Source organism: Pseudonaja textilis, chromosome Z, assembly GCF_049901715.1.
Source record: "Pseudonaja textilis isolate UNSWEBS1 chromosome Z, rPseTex1.2, whole genome shotgun sequence".
In the NCBI taxonomy this organism is placed as follows: domain Eukaryota; kingdom Metazoa; phylum Chordata; class Lepidosauria; order Squamata; family Elapidae; genus Pseudonaja; species Pseudonaja textilis.
The window spans coordinates 54,689,200-54,709,222 of record NC_142008.1 but is presented as its reverse complement, the minus strand read 5'-3'; the positions used below and the strand labels follow the sequence as shown (position 1 = coordinate 54,709,222).

Genomic DNA, 20,023 nt, shown 5'->3' with positions numbered 1-20,023 from the left:
ATACAACACAGAAAACTAATAGACAAAATTGAAAGATATGACCAAACCCCTTTTTTCAAAATGGTAGAAGAACTAAGCACTAAAAATGTTTGAAGAGAAAGAAATATAAGGAATAGACAATACACCTTTTATTCCAATAGATACTTATCATGGTCAAGAATAGATATAATCTGGATGTCAATGGATCTGATTTCTAATATAAAAGATGTAAATATCGAAACGAGTATGTGGGTGGACCACAATCCAATACAAACTGAGTGGCAAGGATAAAGGAAAAGATCTAGATGGACTGTGAATAATACAATACTGAAAGAAAAAGTATTTACAGAAAATATGGAAAAGGGATCGGCTTTTTTCTTTAAAGAGAATAATAAAGAGCACACCTCACTGCAAAACCTATAGGATACCATGAAGGCCTATGGCAGAGGACTGATAATAGATTACAAGAGAAAAAAACATTAAGGAAAGACGAACACAACAGAGGTTAGAGGACTACAAGAAACTTGATAAAGACTTACAAAGGTATTCACAAAAAAAGGATATCAAAAATCAAATGGGCATAATTAAACATAAAATGGGGTTGATGGAAAAAGAGCTGGCCCCCAAAATTAGAAGCATTAAACACAACTTTTTTGAAAATGCAAATAAACCAGGCAGGTGGTTGGCATGTAAGTTGAAAAAAGAGAAATAAAAAAGATAATGCAATTGTGAACTTCCAGTGATGGCGTGTGGTCGAGTGACATGAAGGAACAGTGCTCTGTTCTTACTTGCCGATCTTCAGCATTCTGGGAACCAACAGTGGCGAAATTGTTCCTGGAGGATTGGTGACAGAGAGGGGAACTTTCGGAGCTGAAGAGGGAAGGTGCAATCCCCAGCAGTGCAATCGGAGGAGCCCTCGAAACCGATGCTGAAGAGTTGGACTTTGGTGGCCAACCCAGAGACCAGACGACACATGAGATAGGAAAAGGAAGCAAAGAGAGAGTATGTGAAGAAGCGGTGTGAACGGTGAAACCAAAGAGAGTGGAACTGTCAAAATGAGCCCAGAAAGATACGGTGAGAGGAAAGGCTCAAAGCGGCACCTGAACAGTGAATACGGTGAGGAGAGCGGATAAGGGAGATAGCAATAGTGAAAGATTGAATAAAGAAGAAGATTAGGTGATAGACTATATACAAACTAAGTGAAGAGGGGAAGTGAAAGTGGATTGTTTGAAACGAGACAATTGAAACTTTTGTGCTCCTAAAAGAACAACATTATTGTAACAGAAAAAGAAACACAGTTAAAAGATCTGGGGAAAAAAGTGTCTCTGACAGTGCAGAAAATTGAAAGTCGGACATTTTGAAGAAGAGAGTGAAAGTTAGCTCTTTAAATACACTGCATCTAATGTTAAGTGAACTGGTTGGAACACATAGAATAACCTTTGCAGAGAACAAAAGGAAAGTTGTGATTATAAGAAATATTGCCTGTATATTTAAAAGTATTGTAATTAAACTATATTTTTATTTACTTCTTCTCTTTTTCTCTCCATCTTTTTTCTCCTTTTCCTTAGTGATTATATTAGAAGTTAAAATATTTCAATATTTAAATATATATTGAATGATTTATATGGCAAATAGAGTATAAAGAAGAATATATTTAGAGAAAAGCAACTGTTTAAGTGCTATATACTATAAGTTAAAGAACTTGATAGATATTTTCTAAGAAACGTATTGACTGAACTATCCTAGGAATTGTATTGTTTGCCAGTATTAGTAAATTCTTATTACTATCAAATGTATTGTAAAATAAGTATAGTAACTTCATAAATTTAAATTGACTTAGTGATAAGAATTTATTTAGATATAAAACATAAAAACAAAACAAAACATAAAAAAATGTTTTATGTTTTATGTGTTTTTATTGTTAGTCAATAAAACTTTTTTTCAAAAAAAAGAAAGAAAAGAATGTATTTAGATAAGTTTAATTGTTATGTAATCCATTGTTTAAACATTTCAATATTAAATGCATTAAAGTAATATAAAGTCTTAAGGTAAAAATAAATAAAAATATATAAGAATATTAAGAAGTAATTTAGTGGCAAGGAATTAAGATAAATAACTTTGGATATCGGGATTGATTTGTATAACTGTATAGATTAATTAATTTGTGAAAGTTCTTGATTCAATTAAGAGTTAATGGGGCGTTGGTTCTTACCTGATACCCTTCTTCTCGTCGAGCTGCGTAGAGCATCCAGAGTGGGAGGTTCTCCAGTCTCCACTCTCACAGGCTGAGCTTGAATTGAGGAACGCTCCTCCTCCTCCACATAACTCCTCCATAGAGTTCCCCAGTTTTGCGAAGACGAGAAGGAAAAGGCCTTGTTCTCATCCTAACTGATAAACAGTCCATTGGCCGAAACAAGATTCCCCACCAGACGGTGACATTAGGGTGGGGCTGGATGCTCTACACAGCTCGACGAGAAGAGGCGTATTAGGTAAGAACCAACGCCCCTTCTCCATAGAGCTGCTGCGAGCATCCAGAGTGGGACATACCAAAGCTTGGCCAGTCCTACGGGGGGGGGGGGACTCCGTCTGGTTCAAAATCTCCTCTGGGTCTTCAAGGACCCGCTGTAGGACTCGCCTACCGAATGAGGCCTCTGCCAAAGCGAATACATCGATTTTGTAATGTCTGATAAAGGGAGACGGGGATGCCCAGGTAGCAGCCCGGCATATGTCGGTTATTGATGCTTGCGTGGCCCAAGCTGCCGAGGTAGCCGCGCTCCTGGTGGAGTGCGCAGTTATGCCAGAGGGAACAGGTAGGGCTTGTGCCTGGTATGACCTCGTTATTGCAGCTCTGATCCAACGGCCTATGGTGGACGGGGATACTTTGTGACCGAGTGATTTGGGTTGGAACGACAGGAATAATGCCTCCGACTTCCAAAAGGGCTGGGTGCGCTTGATGTAAATCTGCAAGGCACGCCTCACATCAAGGGTATGCCACTGTCTCTCCCTTTCCCGCGAGGGTCTGGGACAAAAGTTTGGGAGGATGAGTTCCTGCGCTCTGTGTAATGCCGAGTTAACTTTAAGTAAGTAAGGTGGGGTCGGGCCGGAGAACCACCAGATCAGAATGGAACACGCATAGATCCTTCCTGACAGACAGGGCTGCTATCTCCGAAATCCGACGGGCGGATGTGATAGCCATGAGAAACACTCCCTTGAACGTCAAAAACTGGAGGGATGACTCCCTCAGGGGTTCGAAGGGGGATTTGGTAAGCGAAACGAGAACTTTGTTGAAGTTCCTGGTTGGGTATCGGTGAGCAGTAGGAGAGTTTAAGTTGGTGGCTCCTCTGAAGAACGCCCGGATATGGGGGTGATGGGAAAGGGAGCCCTCATTACCAAGAGAGATGACGGTTGCTAGGGCTGCAACCTGCCATTTCAAGGTATTAGGGGATAACCCTTTATTAAGGCCCTCCTGGAGAAAGTCCAAGACTTGTGTGACTGAGGGAGAGAGAGGATTGATTTGGGATTTGTGGCACCAGTTACGGAAAGCGACCCACGTGGCGTTGTAGATGCGGGTGGTTGAGGGCCGTCTGGCAGCTAATATGGTATCTATGACTTGGCTAGAGAACTTTTCTCTCTTTAAACGGTCCCGCTCAACCTCCAGACGGCTAATTGGAGCCATTGAGGTTCCGGGTACAGAAGTGGGTCTTGAGACAGTGAAATCCTGTCCTGAGGGATCCTCCGGGGGGGGGATGAGAGGTTGCAGAGGTCCGCAAACCACGGACGCCTGGGCCAGTAGGGGGCCACCAGAAGTTCCGCTTGCTCCAGGATTAACTTCTGAATGACCCTGGGGACAAGGGCTGGGGGGGGAAGGCGTAAAGAAGCCCTGGGGGCCAGGCGCAACGCAGTGCGTTGTGGTTCTCTGCCCCGTGGGAGAGGTACCTTGAGAAGAACCTTGGGAGCTGGGCTTTGAGGGGGGATGCAAAAAGGTCCAATACCAGAAGTCTGAAGATTGAGGACGCCTCCCTGAACAGAGATGGGTGGAGGCACCACTCTGACTGGTCTATTGTGGCCCTGCTGAGCCAATCTGCTTGGGTGTTTAACGCCCCTGAGATATGATCTGCTTTGATAGAGAGGAGATTTGTCTCCGCCCAGCGAAATAAGCGTTCGGCCTCCCTCATTAGCCGAATCGATTGAGTACCCCCGTCTGTTGATATTGGCCTTGGCCGTCACGTTGTCTGTGAGGACCAGGACGTGTCGTCCGCGTACCTGAGGGAGAAAGCTGTGTAGGGCCAGGTACACGGTGTGAAGCTCCAACCAATTTATGCTGCGGTGTCATTCTGTTGTCGACCATCTGCCCTGAGACGCGAGAGAATGGACATGTGCGCCCCATCTGAACAGGCTGGCGTCTGTAGTGAGGGTGAGCCTGTGGGGCTCCTTGAAGTAGTGACCCTTGTTGATGACCGGTCTGGCCCACCAGAGGAGGGACGTGAGGACTCTTGGAGGTACCCTGCCCATGAACCTTGAGTTGCTCCTTCCGGATCGCTGGTACGGAAGCAGGAACCATTGAAGGGATCTGGAATGGAAACGGGCCCAGGGAACAATAGAGATGCATGAAACCATTTTACCAAGTAACTTTGACAAATCTAGTAACCTTTTTTGATCGCCTGATCTGTTGTACAGATCTTTGGATGTTAAGGAGTCTTTCCGGTGACAGGAAAACGAACTCTTGAACTGTGTCAATCACTGCCTCCAGGTGGGTTAGCCGGGTAGATGGGGATAGGTGGCTCTTTTTCCAGTTTATCAGGAATCCATGTTCCTGGAGAGCCGAGAGGGTGATTTTGGTGTCCCTCTCTGCTTGAGGTTTGGAGGGGGTCAGGATGAGAATGTCATCCAGATAGCAGTGGAGGCGGACTGGAAGGTTCCTAAGATGGGCTGCCAGGGCCGCGAGAACCTTGGTGAAGGCTCTGGGGGCCGAGGCCAATCCAAAGGGAAGGGCAACGTACTGAAAGTGTTGTTTATTATAGTAGAAACGTAAGAATTTGTAATGAGCGGGCCAAATTGCGATGTGTAAATATGCCTCTGAGAGGTCAATGGAAGTGAGCCAGTCCCCTCGTCTGGTTCCCAGAAGGATGGATTATAACATGTGCATTTTAAATTTGCGGGGAGCCAGGTAGCAATTGAGCCGTTTTAAATCTAATATCGCCCTCCATCCCCCCGAATGCTTTGGGACCACAAACAAGTGAGAATAGAAGCCCTGCCCTCGTTGAGCGGCGGGAACGGGTTGAATAGCCTTTATGTTGAGGAGGTGCCGGATGGCGGCATCCATGAGGGTACGCTTACCACAGTCTCTGGAAAGGGGAGATGTCATGAAGAAGTCAGGGGGGACTGAAATTTGAGGGCAAGACTGAATCTAACAGTGTCTCTGACCCAGGCATCGGATGTGAAGGAATCCCATTGGCTGGCGAAATGCTTGAGACGCCCGCCGATGGGAAGGGAGTGGAGTGGGTTATCTTGAGTGCCGGAAGGGCCTGCCCCCTGGTCCCCGAAAGGGCCTTTTGTAGGAACCGCCCCTTCTATTCCTATTGTTCGAGTTGGCTCGATCCTGGGAGGGAGGGCGGCCTATAGGAGGGGGATCTCTGGTACCTGGGGGAGAAAGAGGTCTGGTAGGAGGGACGAAAGGACCCTCATCGAAAAGGCTGGGAGGCCCTGGATTTGGACCTCCGAAAAGAGAGGGGAGATATTTTCTCTTATTCCGACTCCCGACTAATAAGGGATCAAGGGCCAATCTGAATAATTTATCTCCCGAAATGGGAGCTGATGCCAATTTTATTTTATTCTTGATGTCCGCCTGCCAATGTCGGAGCCAGAGCAGATGGCAGGCTGTGACACGTGATGTTATCGCCCTGGTGGAGAACTTCACGGAATGGTAAGTGACGTCGGCCAAGAACTCAGCTGTGGCCATGAGTTTTGCGATGTCCTGATGCGCCCTAACGTTGGATGCAGGGACACGTTGCTTTAGCTGGCGAAGCCACCGGATTGAGGATCTGGTAAAGAAGGATGGGGCCGTAGCCGATCTAATGGCCCAGGCATCAGATTGGTGAGCCCGGCGTAAGGCCAGCTCGGCCCGCTTGTCTTCTGGTTTTAGGGCCTCCAGAGCATCGCTCGGGGTCAAGGAAGACACTAAGCCCACTATGGGCTCATCGACCACGGGAGTGTCTAGTAGAAGAGAAAAACCTGCGTCGAGGTTAAAAAACCTCTTGTCCTGGCTGGAGGGGGCGGGAGGCGCCCCTATGGAGGCCAGCTGCTTTGAAACCAGATGGGAGAAAATAGGTGGGGCTGGAATGACCTCAGCCTCTGCTACCGGCTGCTTAAAAATGGAGTCATCGGGACCCTCTGAGGCTGCAGGGAGGGATTCAGAGGGTGGCTGGGTGTTCAGGCCTGAGATGTTTTTGGCCTTGAAAAGTATGGACTTGAACAGGTGCGGTTTAAATAACCCTACAAAGGCAGGCTGGTCAGGGGTGAGACCCTCATCCTCGGACATCTCTCCCTCTGTTGGCTGCACCTCCGAAAGGGGCTCGCTATAGATCATGGACCCTAACTTGAAGTCTTCATCATCCCCGAATTGATTTGGGTCCCTTTGTTCCTCCTCCTCCTCCTCCATCCCGTGAGAAAGAGGGATGGCCCTCTGCGAGAGTACCTGACCATGGGAAAGATCCGATCTGGGCAGAGATCTGGCAGATGGAGACTCGGGTTCAGGAGCCATAGGCTGGAAGGCCGGTCTGGCCATCTGCTGGAGACCTTCTGCAATCCCTTGGCGGATGGCCAACTCCATCAAGGATCTTACTTTCTCTGGAATTTCGACCGTGGTTTCCTCCTCTGGTTCCTCTTGGCGTAAGCCAGCAGCTGTAGGGGTGAAGGTAGCTTCAGGGACTCGTCTGGCCGTTGAACCTGAAGTCTGAAGACTCTGGGCAGGCGGACTGTGCCTAGACAAGGAGGAATAGTCTGGAGGAGGGGGGGTTGTGTAGAGGTAGAGGGAGTGGAGGGAGAGAGGACCGGAGGCACTGAACGTGACTCTCTAGTTCGCCTATCAATTTCCTTCTCCAATGCCTTATGGCGCCTGAGGGCATCCCTCTGGGAGGCTTTGGAGGTTTCCTTAGCCTGCCTGCGCAAATAATGGGTTTTGGATTTGGCCTTCAGAGAAGGTCCTCTAGAAGAATTGTTCTCTGCCATCTGAATAATGCTGGAAAAAAATTCAAAGTTAATATGAGATGGTTGGCTCGTCTAGGTGTGCGACCTGCAACAAGGCCGGGTGTCCTAATGGTTGTTTCACGCCCCCTTTTTTGGAATTTTTTTTTATATATATCCAGCGGGAAAAATGAGGTTCTGCCCAAAGAAAAAAAGGGGGGAACAGGAGAATTTGCCAATTAGCCAAATGAACGCCTGAGGCCTAGAGGAAAAAAAGGGAAGGAAGGAAGGGCCTCCAGCAGCTGCTTCCCCAGGCGGAAACTGGGTGGTTGGGTTGTGCTGCTACTTTGCCTGCTGATGGGCTGCGGGATAGCCAACGGAATTTTCTCACTTAAATCCGGCTCTAGGAGCCTCAAAACACAGAAGGAAGAGATAAGTAGCTCTAAACAGTCCCCGGGGATCTGCCTAGTGAGCTCAAGAAAAAAACAACGCAGCCTCCACAAGCGAGCAAAATGGCACTCGGCCACGAGGCGGTGCCCAAAATGGCAGCCACGAGCCGACGCTGGTAATCCGAGGGCTCTCAGCAGCAGAAATCCTTCCCCAATACAAAACGGCCTGCAAGGGCAAAAACGGGAGAAGGAGGGGAGAGATTAGCTCTCCCCTGATAGACTGGCGTTCGGTGGGGGGGGGGGAAACGACCGTTCGGGTGGCAGGGAATCAAGCCGCTATCAGTTAGAGAGAGAGAAGCGGCGTAGAGAGAAAAGGGATTTGATGCGGTTGGGGGAACAGCGCGAAGTGCTGGTATTCCTCCCGATTGTCACCCCCTGGGGTGGAGAAACGCACCCCTGGGGAGACTATCGACCCCAAAACTACTCACTTGCGCAGGCTAAAAGAGAAAGAAACAATCCAACCTGAAGAAGATTAGAGAATCCTGAATCGGCGAAGAGCTCTGAAATACACAGCCTGTCTCACATGAGGCTGAGCTAAAACTGGGGAATGCTACGGAGGAGTCACGTGGAGGAGGAGGAGCGTTCCTCAATTCAAGCTCAGCCTGTGAGAGCGGAGACTGGAGCACCTCCCACTCTGGATGCTCGCAGCAGCTCTATGGAGAATAAGTTATTGAGGGAAGATTACAGAGAAGAATAGGGACTGTGATAAAACCTAAATAAATAGTGATCATTGTATGGTGTTGTGGGATAAGATAGAAAGAATATTAGGACAACAAACCAAATTAATTCAAGAGATGACAAGCATTACAACAACAGTAGTGAAGACTGGGAAGAAAACCCACCCCAACAACAACTACAGCGATTCCATCTACACAAAGATCCATTGAAGGAATGCTTACAATGGAGAAAACAACTTCCTTCTTTACAAACCATCTTTGCATAAAGTTGTAATAGAGTTTAATTGATTATATTTTTTTTTAAAATGTGAAGAGAAGTTTAAAGAACAAAAAGCAAAGTGTTAGGCAGTTTTTCAAAATGATGGAAAGAAGGATGGTTTGTAAGGGCAGAAGGTATGAAAACAATTAATGGTTAACAGTTAAGAGTTAATGTTTCCTTTCCTTTTCTATGTACTTTTAAGATTTTTCAAAATCCAACAATGCGATAATAAAAAACCTTCCATATATTGAAAAATAATCAATTACTCAAACTTTTTCTTAAGTGGGAGAGAAATGTTGCCTGCATGGCTGAAACCTTCTGAAATGCATCAGTCCATAAAGTATGTGGAAAAATCAAGAAAGTATTCACATAAAGTGACTCATGTTTATTTTGAAATTCTGTTTATAATGTAGTTCTCATTAGTAATTTAAGTGCAAATCAGAGATGGTATTCAGCAGGTTCTGACCAGTTCTGAAGAACCGGTAGTGGAAATGTTGAGTAGTTCGGAGAACCGGTGATAACCTTCCCCCAGGAGTGGGGGGGGATTGGAGAGTGTGCAGTATCCTTTCCCTGGAGTGGGATAGGAATGGACATTTTACAATATCCTTCCCCTGCCACATCCACATGCCCACCAAGCCATTTTACCCCCACCAAGCCAGACTCACAGAACCGGTAGTACAAAAATTTGAATCCCACTACTGGTGAAAATGTATGCTTAGATATACTAGTTTATGAAACTTAACATCAGCCAAAATCTATTTGCAGTTCTTACATTCTCTGTCTAAAAAAGCAGAATGTTTCCTCTAATAATAACATTTTATTTATTATATATAAAAAAGCTGTTCTATTCTTAAACATGTTTTATCTGCATGGTTATAATACATATATTCTACATACATCTTTCACATTTCAAGATTAAACATTTCTAGTAATTTCTTCAAACTTAAATTAAATTCAGCTAAATCTTGTTAGGTATTACAAACATGAAACGCTGTTGCAAACTTAAAGAATGTTTTTTTTCAGAGTAGTTTTTATTGAGCTAAGTTAATTTTTATAACTATTCCTTATGCACCAACATATAAAGAAAAATAGAAAACTGTGTGTGTGTGTGTGTGTGTGTGCGCGCGCGCACGCACGCATGCACGCGCACATGTGTATCACCATTTAAACTGTTTTTCACTGCAGTCAATGGCATTATATAAACTTTGCTAACAAAAAAGGGCAATGTCCACTTACCAGGAAGTAAATCTCAATGTAACTGGCGTTATTTCTAATTTGTCAATCACCTAATTTATTAATTTTTTTTTCTAAACTGAAAAACACTACTGAAAAGTAAAACATTGTACTTAAAATACTTTGTAAGCTGTCTTCACTGATTTATGTACTGTTTCATTCATAAAAAATGAAGACTAGTTTTATTAAAATTAAAAAGTGATACTCAAATATTATCCCCAAATAAACAAGTCAGTATAAAGCTACAAATATTATGTATAGTATATTAGCACTAAAATACAGTGATGATTTGAACACAATGGATTTTTAAAAATGAAATATTTTCCCTATTAATAATCAATCTGAAAATCAGTGAAGTCAAATATTTTGCCTCTTAAATTTAAAACACAAAACTGAATTTGGCAAATTAGAGATATTGATAGAATCTTATTCAAATAATGGAAACTGAACTTAAATCCATGAATATATTTCTTAAAGTTGTATATTAAAAGCTTTTCCATACCTAAAGGGACTTGGTTCTGAGATCTTATTTATTGAACATATATAGTTTTCACTTTATTAAAATTCTGAAATCATTCACTGTAAAACTAGACAGTAAACCCAGGGTATATCAAAAGAAGACTAAGCAGGCAATATAAGATCAAAGGAAATTGTCAGATCCGTGTATCTGTCATTTCTTCAGTGGAAGAAGAAAAGGGGAAGGAGGCTGATAAAGAAATCATTTCTTGATGTAACCTGAATATATTTAATCTTATATCGAATTTGTATAACCCACACTTGATACGATGCAGGGAGAAAAGCTAGATGGCCAGAACTATCACCTCTGAGAGGCACAACCAGGAGATGAGAAGGTCATAAAAATTCCACAGTGAGATTGTACTTTGGGAATCTCTTGAATAGTTCGTTCTAACAAGAGGGGTGGGGAGGAATTAATTTACTGGCTTTTGTTTCACTAAATACACATAGAGATAAGGGGAGGGGTTCTAAACTCCCTTATGTGTCCCTGTATGCCTGAGAGACCTCAAACGCTGCTTTGAACTCCTAAAGGATATTGTCTCATTTCAATAAAGAATTCTTTGTGATACGTTTGGATACGTTTTCAAAAGTTCATTCTAGTTGAGTGAATGGGAAAAACCCTTTCACTCTACCGAGGGGACTCTGCAAGACAGGAAAATGTCTGAGGACAGCAAGGACCAAGGGGAAGCCGAATGCTGGGGAGAAACGTCGACAGTTACCCAGCCAGATACTGATTTGGTGCACCCCATCGAAGACAGAGAGGCTGCCTACAAAACCTCCACCAAGCCCCGGTGGTCTATAGGTGTAGGAAAAAGAGACAGCTGGGACGGAAGAATCAGAGGAGTAACCTTCACCCAGGGCAATCGTAAACCTGGGTGGAAATTGGAGCTGGAGGCCCAATTGAATCAGGAAGAATGGGACGAGGAGCCACCGGCTGATGACTGAATGAAACGGTACATAAAACGCCTCATGAGGGAAGCCCTGGAGAACCTCAAGGTGAGGGATGCACCAGGGCGACATCACAGGAGAGCGAGGGAACCAGAAAATGAGAGAACCCGAGCCACCATCCCGATCCAGCAGAAATTGAGCGGGCAGAGGGACAAACCGAAGGACCAGGAGCCATACCAGGTACCTGATCCCTAAATGGATTAAACCTGGCCAACCAAGAGACATCCAACTGCAGAGGAAGATCCCACCCTTGGGGGTAAAATTTGATGGAGACCGTCAGAAACTGGGATTTTTCTTGGCGCAAGTGCTCACCTACATGCAAGAATATGGGTGGGAATTCCCAACCCAGGGGTCCCGAGTACGAATTGTCACCCTGGCAATTGAAGGGGCAGCAGCCAGATGGATGGCGACGCTCCACAACTTCAATGCCCCAGAATTAAGGAACTTCGGTCACTTCATGACAGCCTTACGCCACCGTTTCGAGGACCCTCTTGCTGATAGAAAAGCCCGCGATGGCATTAGAGTCGTAAAACAAGGCCGTCACCCGGTAGCAGAATACAGTGAGGAATTTTGTGACCTGGCCGGCAGAGTGGACTGGCCAGATGATATCCTAGTCTGTTGGTTCAAAGATGGACCTATAGGCTGCCTGCCTGGCCCGTGGGGCTCTGAACCTGTTGCACGAATGGTACATGATGGCAGAGGAGGCGGAGATAGACATGACTCAAAACCAGTACCGCAGTGGCAAGTCTTGGAAAAGATCCCCACCCCTGAGGAAACGCGAAGTCTTCAAACCCCAATCCATCATGACTCCAAGAATATCTGGTTGCTTTAAGTATGGTAAGGAGGGAAACCACGCAGCAGAATGCCATTCGAAGACCCTGCTAGAAAGCTAGACCACCCAGCAGGGGGGAAACCCGGAACGTCCAGCCCTCGGGGAAAGGGAACTAGCTTGAGAGGCCGAATAGATATGAGACTCCGATCCCCCACCAACCCAGAGGAAGAACCCCCAATGTTCCGAGGGGACCTGAGCCAGTCCGAAAGTGATCCAGAAGACAACCCACTGGTAAGCAATCCAGTTGAACCAATCACCCTACCCCTGAGACTGTTTATCCCCAGCCGAGGGAAGAGGGAGGAAGTTGCAGCGTTGCTGGATTCGGGATGCATCCGATGCCTAATAAATCCCTCCCTTACAGAGAAATTGGGGGTCCAATTGAAAGAAATGGAAAACCTCATTGCTTTCTACCAATTAAATGGAACTATAGCATGGGGGGGAGAGCCAGCCAGGTTTACCACAGAACCATTAAAAATAAGACTAGGAAACCATAAGGAAATGCTCACATTCATTGTAGCCCCAGGAATGGAAGAGACGCTAGTCCTAGGTCTCACATGGCTGCGGAAATGGAATCCAAAAATAAATTGGAGGACAGGAACTGTACACTTCCAGAAAGACATAGTATTTCCAAATAGCTCAGACGAAAGGATAAAGAAAGGAACAGAGAGTCAGCGATGACCGGACAGTCGGCTGAACCCTTTAACATCCCCAATGAGTACCAGGACCTGGCCCAAGTATTTAGTGAGGAAGCTTGTGATGAACTCTCACCCCTTTGCGCCACAGACTGCGCCATCGAAATCCTACCAGGGGCTAAATTCCCAAAACCACAAATGTACTGCATGTCCTCCAGAGAACTTGGAGCATTTATCGATAAAAATTTAAAAAGGGGTTTCATTGAACCTGCCCGTCCTAAAATAGCTGCCCCAGTGTTATTCCATGAAAAGAAAGATAGCTCAGCACGCTTGTGCGTTAATTACAAAAAACTGAACGCAATTTGCATTGAGAATATGTATCTACTCCCCCTCATGAAAAACATGTCAGCCCACCTCTTGAAAGGAAATTTTTTTTCAAAGTTAGACCTACAAGAGGCATATTACTGCATCAGAATAAAGGAAGGGGATCAGTGGAAGACAGCTTTTAACACACCATTGGGTTGCTACCAATTTAAAGTGCTCCCCTTTGGATTGCAAGGAGCGCCTCCCGTGTTTATGCAATTGATCAATGAAACCCTTCATGAATTTTTATATAAAGGGGTTCTAGTGTATCTTGATTATATTTTAATTTACACGGAAATGATGGAAGAACACATCAAGCTACTCCATGCAGTCCTCACAAAACTCTTAGCTGCTAAACTACATGCAAAACTCTCTAAATGCGAATTCCACCAAGAAAAAATTGACTATTTGGGATATAGAATATCCCACGAGGGAATAGAGATGGACCCACAGAAAGTAAAAGCTGTACTGGATTGGGACCCACCGCATACCTGCAAACAACTGCTAAGTTTCCTGGGGTTTGCGAACTTTTATTGCCAATTCATTCCAGCTTTTGCAAACATCGCCCTCCCTATCACAAACTTGCTAAAAACGAAAGGCATGGAGAAACCCAAACCAAGGCAACCCCTTATCTGGACAATGGAATGCCAAGTGGCATTCGAGAAACTCAAACATCTATTCTCAGCAGAACCGGTCCTTAAGCATCCAGATCCTGAACAACCTTTTGTCATCCAAGCAGAAGCTAGTGATGTTGCAGTTGGAGCAGTCCTCCTCCAAAAGAATGGAAGTGGACAATTACAACCATGCGCTTATACATCCAAGAAACTGACAGAAACTGAGCAAAGATGGTCCATATGGGAGAAAGAGGCATATGCTGTGCGGTGGGCAATGCTCACATGGAGACATTTCCTGAAGGGAAACCAAATCCCCTTTGAAGTATGGACTGATCACAAAAATCTGGAAGCCCTGAAAAATCCACGGAAACTCTCTGAAAAACAAGCAAGGTGGGCTCAATACTTGAAATGTTTTAATTTCACTCTCATATATTTTCCTGGGAGAAAGAACTTCTTAGCGGATGCACTGTCAAGAAACCCCCAATACAACAGTAAAAAGATTGAGGTTATAAAACCAATGATCCAACCGACCCAACTAGCAGCAAAGTAATCACCCGGGCACAAGAGAAAAAAAATCATCCCTGACTGAAGACACAACGCCGTCAATATTTAAGGAGGCACTACTTTAGGACAACTGGCTCCAGGCTAACAAAAACACTTGTTTACTCAAAGATGGACTGGCCTGAGTAGAAAACAAACTTTATGTCCCTGCAAGCCAGAGAATGGATCTCATGAAACACTGCCACGACTCCAAAATAGCAGGACACTTTGGGTTTGTAAAACTCTGCACCTCATCAAAAGACAATTTTGGTGGCTGTCCCTCAAAAAGGACGTTGAAAGCTATGTGACGAGCTGCCCCACCTGTGCTGCTGCAAAGAGAAGACAAGGAAAATGTCCTGGACTTTTACAAACAGTAGCAGACCTTTCTGCTCCTTGGAAAGAGATCTCTATGGACTTTATAGTAGAGCTTCCCAAAAGTGCTGGAAATACTGTCATTTGGGTTGTAACTGATCTTTTTTCCAAACAGGTTCACTTTATCCCATGCCAAAAGATCCCAACTGCAAAGGCATTGGCAAAGATGTTTCTAATACACACCTATCGCCTTCATGGAGCTCCCTAACGGATTATTTCAGATAGGGGTGTTCAGTTCACATCGAAACTTTGGCGGGTGTTTTTAAACCTATTAGGCTCCACCCAGGGGTTGTCGTCAGGAAATCACCCCCAAACAGACGGATCGACGGAGAGAGTGAACAGTGTATTAGAACAATATTTAAGATGCTTTATTAGTCACCAGCAGGATAATTGGACTGACCTTCTTCCATTTGCAGAGGTAGCATACAATAACTCAGTCCATAGTAGCACGGAGTTCACCCCATCCCAGGTAGCCACAGGCCAAGAATTCAACCCCATGCCAGAACTACCCACTAAAGATCCTGAAATCCCCTCCCTTAAGGAGTGGATGGATAACTTACAAGCCATGTGGCCAGTGGTAAGATTATTTTTATAGGAAGCTAGAGCAGTTTACAAAATTCATGCAGACAAAAATCATTGTGAACCTAAACCTTTCAAGATTGGGGACCGTGTATATTTGTCCACAAAATTCTTAAAATCATTACAACCCCCTAAGAAATTAGGACCAAAATTCATTGGCCCTTTCCCCATCTCCAGAATTATTAACCCTGTGACAGTAGAGCTTCAACTTCCCAAAACACTTATGCAGATTCATCCAGTATTTCACTGTAGCTTGATCAAACGAGAGATCACTTCAAACCTCAGACCCCCCCTTCCCACACCAACCCCCATCATGGTACATGGGGAAGAACATTTTGAAATTAAAGACATCCTTGATTCACTCACTCACCATGGATCCACACAATATTTAGTAGCTGGGAAACACCTTCCTTCTTCAGAAAATGAGTGGGTAGCCAAACAACACGTAAAAGCACCCACATTACTACGTAAGTTCCACCAAAAATACCCTGATAAACCATCCTGAATTGCAAATGTAATGCATTTTTGTTTTTTTTCCAGGTAGACCTATCTGGTTTTTAAGGAGGGAAGGATGTCAGATCCATGTATCTGTCATTTCTTCAGTGGAAGAAGTAAAGGGGGGGTGGAGGCTGATAAAGAAATCCTTTCTTGATTTAACCTGAATATATTTAATCTTATATCGAATTTGTATAACCCACACATGATACGATGCAGGGAGAAAAACCAGATGGCCAGAACTATCACCTCTGAGAGGCACAACCAGGAGATGAGAAGGTCATAAAAATTCCATAGTGAGATTGTACTTTGGGAATCTCTTGAATAGTTCGTTCTAACAAGAGGAGTGGGGAGTAATTAACATACTGGCTTTTGTTTCACTAAATACACATCGAGATAAGGGAAGGGGTTCTAAACTCCCTTATGTGTCCCTGTATGCCTGAGAGACCTCAAACGCTGCTTTTAACTCCTACAGGAATTGTCTCATCTCAATAAAGAATTCCTTTGTGATACGTTTGGATATGTTTGCAGAAGTTCATTCTAGTTGAATGAATGGGAAAAGTTCTGTGGCCTGACAGAAATGTACTGTAATTTATAGAATTGCAACAGAATTTTGGAAAAAGTACTAAACTTTGGTAATTAAAATCTGTAAATAGCATTTGAAAATTAGTCAGAAACACTTTCACCAAACTATATATATTAAACTATTCTTGAAACTGTAAAACAGAGTACAAAGGGCTAGCAGTCTAATTTATCTACATCCAGAATTGGAATATTACAGAATTTGCATGTTAACTTGCATAAAAAAAAAACTAGCATTGTATACAAAATTACAAGCCACGAACTCTTTCTTTTCAGAAAACCTTATTTTACGGATAATGAAATCTCAGAATGCATATAATAGGGGTGGGTTTTTTTTTTAGAAAATGCAGTGAGATGAGCAGAATGGAAATTGAGTGAATAAGTAAATGCACCACACTATAGTTATGAATCCTAAATCCAAAAGGTAATATAGTACACTGAGTTCTAATGATTGTAGAATTGTAATCAGAAAATCATTCCTTTAAGTCCTTGTACATATAAACATTCAAGCTTGAATGATACAGAAGATAATATTCTGCAACTGCTTTAGAGTTTATATAATACCTTCCCTGACAAAAGAGGAACAAATATACTGACTAATTCTAGTGAAAGAGCATCTCTTAATTTTTTTTCAAAAACAGAACTTGTAATACACAAGCACATTTACTTTTCTAGAAAAGGCTATTGACTTAGCTATGATTACGTTTGTGAAACATCAGTTCTCTGAAAGCTCTTGCAAAATACAATATAAGGAATTTCAAACCACCACGTGTAATTTAAAGAGAAAGACATTTTCATAACTGCATCTTGAAACCCATTGTATCAATTTCGGTTCCTGGCCAAAAATTACCATGTATATTATAAGCTACATAATTGCCAAAATTTTTGAAAATGAAAAGCATAACTGGCTGTTCTGCTTGTTGTGTTACTACTAGTGCTGTATACTTTTCTGAATGGGCAGATGATACTCTCTGCGGTGGACAGGAAAAAGAGATAACATAGAAGAAATGCTGTGTCCATCAGTCTTCGGTATCCTGAAAGCTAGGACCAATAGAGCAGGAACGACCAAAAGAAGTGTGATACTGTACCCCCTACGGGAATAAATTGAGGTACATGGACGCCTCTATGGTAATTAGCTGCTTGCCTAGGGCCCAGCTGAAGTAAAGCTCGGAAATTTCACATAAAAGTTTGGAGAGGAAGTGGGGAGGGGAAGAGCTGGATACTTGTTTCCTCATTTACTATTTCTGAGCATGGGGAGGAGATGGGGCGGGCGGCACACGGTATCAACAGAACCTCGATTCAAAAAAGAGACAGACCACCCCTAGTTACTCTTTTTCTCTTCCTAATCACGCTTGTTTGCAAAAGCTTTTCTTGAATCTCTCTTGCCATTTTCATCTTTCCATCTTTCCATCCACCTAAACGCCGTTGCCCGAGGTTCGCCAAGCCTTGAACAGCAAAGAAACATACCGAGGCAGAAATAACCGAAACTATTTCAAGTGATGTTGCGGATCAGCTTCTTCCTAGTTGGACTTCTCGGCTATTCGAAACTCTAGTCCTCTTCAAAGCTGCGCTGTGGAAGTCGCCATCTTCACTCAGGCAGGGAAGCCAGCCACCATGCGCACGCGCAGACACTGCAGATCACGAGACAAATCAAAGTCAGCTGATCGTTTGCTGCTTCCCCCCGTCTCCTGTTTCTCAGAATTCGCCATTTCTCACGTCGCTTCCATTTTTTCAAGGAATGGAAGCATGCGCAGAACGAGCAACCGCAGGAAAGAAAAAGTCGGCGGCTTCCTAATAGAAAAGGAACGACCTCGTTCCGTAGGGCAAGTGGCGTGGGGCGGCAGGCTAAAAATGGAACAGGAGGACATTTCTTATTTATTCGTTTGTTTATTTGTTTATTTATTTATTTATTTAATATTGCCACCTATTCGGCTTACACAATGTAAAACCATATTTAAAACAAAAAATAAAAAACGATAAAAACTAACAAAAACAATCAAATAAATTGGTAAAGTACAATAAAACAAAATTTGGAAAAAAATTTAAAATGTAGTGGGCTACGTCGTTTTTGGGAGCGGAAGAGTAAACGGGTACACGTGGTAGTTTTAGGATGGTAGAGCCCCAAGTTTGTTTTGTAGATTGGCCTAACAAGACTGGAAAATCATTTGAAAAAATGAGGGAATAGAGTGAAAATTATATAATTCTGATAGCACTTAAAATTGGGGGAAGAAATCGAGGGTATAATATGTTTGTGCCATTATCTAAGCCAGACAAACCACTAAATGGCTGAGTATGTTGGATGAGACAAGCTGATGGAATTTGTAAATCATAGTTTCCATTGTGAATCTTATTTATTCAGAAAATTGTGCTATTCGACTGTAGAAAGTTAACACCCACCACTCTCTTAGAAGAATGAAATATTCTAGGAAATATTAAAAAGGCAGAATATTATATTTTCCTGGATGAGAAAAGGAGAAACATGTTTTAAAGACAAAGCTCCCTGCAGCTCCCTGCAGCTCCCTGCCCGCCTTCAGCTCCAGGATTAAGACATGGCCCTCAGGACATGATAAGCGCACCAACGTGCCTACCATCCCTGTCCTATTGTTTCTTTTATTTTTCTTATAAGTACCCATTTCATGTATTCATAACTATATACTTATACCTATTGTCTTGTAAAAGCGATTGACAAATCAAAATAAATAAATAAATAAATAAATAAATAAAAGATTACTCATCTCACCACATGGCCTGGGAAGATTGCATCAGCCAGCACTCAGATGGAGCCATGTGGTCCAGACTACAAAGTTAGCTAAGACCCCCTCTCCTGGGAGTCTGACAGCCAATGGGATATGTTGTGGAGCGGCGGAGATATGAGGCAGACTCAGAGGATCTTGGCCCTGCAACTGATATAACCTGTCCAGGTACCCACAACGGGTCCCCTGCATAATTCCTGGCATAGACCAGGTCATGCAGAGCAAAGTCCCTGACCAAACTGTCAGACCCCAAGGGGGTGCCTGGGCTGTAATGGGGGTGTAGTCTGTCCAAAGTGGTCCTAAGACTCCTTCCCATTAATAGTTCAGCTGGTGATTTGTTTGTTGTGGTGCATGGGGTTGTATGCTGGCTCAGAAGCTATCTGGATAGTTTGGAGTGCCAGTCTATCTGGCCAAACCTAGCTAATGCTTCCTTTACTGACCTGACTGCCCTCTCGGCCATCCCATTACTAGCTGGGTGAAAAGGGGCTGTGAGAATGTGCCTAATCCCCAAATTGGCAGCGAACATCCCGAACTCACAAGATGTGAACTGGGGGCCATTGTCTGATACCAATGTGTCAGGGAGGCCATGGGTGACAAAAAATTGGGTCAGTGCTTTAACGATGGCCTCAGTGGTTGTTGAAGGAAGTAGAGCCAAGTCAATCCATTTAGAATAAGAATCTACTAAGACTAGGAAGGTCCGCCCGTGTATTGGTCCAGCCAGGTCAATGTGCAGGCGAGACCAAGGGCCCCCAGCACTTTCCCACCTGGCAGGGGTGGCTGCTGGTGGGGCTGGTCTGGTAGTTTGGCATGGTTGGCACGAGCTTACCCAGCTGGAGATTTGGGCATCCATGCCTGGCCACCACACGTAGCTGCGGGCCAGGGCCTTCATCCTCACGATGCCCGGGTGACCTTCGTGAAGGACCTTTAAAATTGGTTTGTGAAGAGTGGCTGGGATGACCACCCTTGTTCCCCATAACAACAACCCTGCAGGGATGACAATTCTTGCCTGCGAATCTTG

General features: G+C 44.0%; 1 protein-coding gene across 5 annotated transcripts in view; it reads right to left on the bottom strand.

The window, feature by feature from the left end:
• The window catches only part of DNAJC13 (DnaJ heat shock protein family (Hsp40) member C13), a 151,803-nt gene extending 133,818 nt beyond the window's left edge, over window positions 1-17,985 (bottom strand). For all 5 annotated transcript variants that reach the window (XR_015740156.1, XM_087916707.1, XM_087916708.1 and 2 more), the window contains exon 1: window positions 17,720-17,985. The gene's annotated coding sequence lies outside the window, so the exon portion shown is untranslated. The remainder of the gene's footprint in view (window positions 1-17,719) is intronic.
• Window positions 17,986-20,023: the final 2,038 nt, after the last annotated feature.